General features: G+C 35.6%; 1 long non-coding RNA gene across 1 annotated transcript in view; it reads right to left on the minus strand.

Annotated features, from left to right (window-relative positions):
- Positions 1–2,064, minus strand: part of LOC107103838 — a 16,846-nt gene that overhangs the window by 3,581 nt on the left and 11,201 nt on the right. Inside the window, exon 3 of the long non-coding RNA XR_001482207.1 lies at positions 441–564. This is a non-coding gene — a long non-coding RNA (uncharacterized LOC107103838). The remainder of the gene's footprint in view (positions 1–440; positions 565–2,064) is intronic.

Genomic DNA, 2,064 nt, shown 5'->3' on the forward strand with positions numbered 1-2,064 from the left:
ATGGAAAACAGTACATATCTCTTCAGTAAAGACCTCATGAGGCTGAAATATGGAGCTTTGAGCCGTAATTTCCCCTGCAGTGAACCGATGGAAAACCAAAAGGTTCTGAGGAAACCAGAGTGAGGCAGACCGAGGTGGAGCCGAGCAGTAAGGCCAAAGGAAAAGGAGGGTGAGTTATCGAAAAAATACAGAACAAAAAACTGAACAGATTCCACTCAATTTTAAACTTTAAGAAGAAAACAGGAACAATTCATTTTCATCGTCTGTAAGTGGTTTTAAATTCTGCTTCTGAAGGGAAAATAGCCAAAACTGTAAGTTCCCACTAATTTAACACTTCTCTAAAGCAGCTTTCACATCTACTAATTCTCTATGTGCCACCTCATTCCTTAATAAGGAAAAAGATTCAAAGATTTTTGACAGAATCCCCATCATTTCTATACCTGCAGCTGTGGCATCAAATGAAAGCTCTGAATCCAAAGGAGATGCTTCAGAAGGCGCTTTCCTCTTCTGTGGTGGAGATCTGTCCTGATTTGAACGTGGGCATTCCATCTGTAACGAGCACAGCTGAGAGCCAGTTTATTTTAGACGCTTTTTTTCTTAATCTACTCTTTACTGCAGCTTTATCGTCTGTTAAACATCAGAGCACAAATAAAAACTCATATCTAAGAATCCAAAGCACATTTTTAAAAGTTTTTTCACAAATATGACCTGTGGGACATGAATGTGAATCCATCCTCGGGGAGATGCGCTGCCCCCCTTTAATCTAATACCCTAAAATGAATTCAATAAAAGAGTCGGTGGTGGTCTGGGAGCAGCGTCCTAAAATGTACTTTTTAACTCAGTGGCCAAATAGGCCGGAAGATAATCGATTACTGAAATAATGGTCAACTAATTTAGCAATCGCTTAATCATTAACATAGAAACAGCTTTAGGCGACAGAGCGACGCACTTAGAGCAGGAATTATACAAAGATTGTAAAAAAAAAGATGTAAACATTTTACATTTAAGATAAATAACTTTTTTGTCTGTCAATCTGTTCTATCAAGACCTCCTCAAATGTTTTGGTTTCACTTGGTTTAATTTAGTAAAAAGTCTCCTTTAAAACCTTCGGTTATCCGATTATTTTTTGATCAATTAAAAAAATAATTGACAGATTATTCAACTTGCAAAATAATCAGCCCTAGCTGAGCTTAAACAATAATATGAGTTTTTTAATAGGGTTAGTACACATCAAAGCCATAAAATACACTTACTTTAATATTCGACATTGAATCTTTTTAGAGTTTTGTTTTTCCGGTCTTGGTTTACTAATTTTTCCATTTCGGTTTCAGCCAAGAATTTTCTTTTCGGTGGACCCCAAATATTCAGTTCAATATGATACTTATTATGCAGCTTTAAGGTTTGGACGGCACGAATATTGATCCTAATCTTTCCAATAAAGATGCGCGTGACTCTTGGTTCAGAAGCATCCAAATTAGACTCCCTTCAGCTCTGTCAGTTGTTTTTTAAAGTGACCATGCAATCCAACAAACTTTCTTTCCTCTTGATCAAGACGCTTTATTTTCCAAAATCAAAACAAACTTAGATTTTCTTACCGCAACCATATCGGCTCATTTCGTTCCTTTTTTGCCACTCAAAAAAACAACAATAATCAAAAGCGGTCAAAAACTGTATGGCTGCGCTGACTGAATCCAAGAGCTCACCCAGCCCCAATAACCAACTCCGATATAATCCAGGTGCTGCAGTCACCTGTCCATAATGAAGGGGCGGAGGCCAGAAACAGCGTAAATTATGAATGGTAGAAAAACATAACTAAACAAATTCATAGTTTCATAATTAAGTTAGTAAACTCATACTTCAAACCAAAATATTTAATGTTCATATATATCATACCAAGACCAGACAAAAAAACTAAACTAGAAATAAATATTCAATCATAAATCAAGCATTTGGCTCCAACAGATCCAATATGATAGTAGAAATAATCATACATACTTTTATCTAGGGCTGAAACTAATGATTATTTTGCTAATCGATAATTTTTTTTTTTTTTTTTTTTTTTTT

This window comes from Cyprinodon variegatus, unplaced genomic scaffold, assembly GCF_000732505.1.
Source record: "Cyprinodon variegatus isolate N-32 unplaced genomic scaffold, C_variegatus-1.0 Scaffold1539, whole genome shotgun sequence".
Classification (NCBI taxonomy): domain Eukaryota; kingdom Metazoa; phylum Chordata; class Actinopteri; order Cyprinodontiformes; family Cyprinodontidae; genus Cyprinodon; species Cyprinodon variegatus.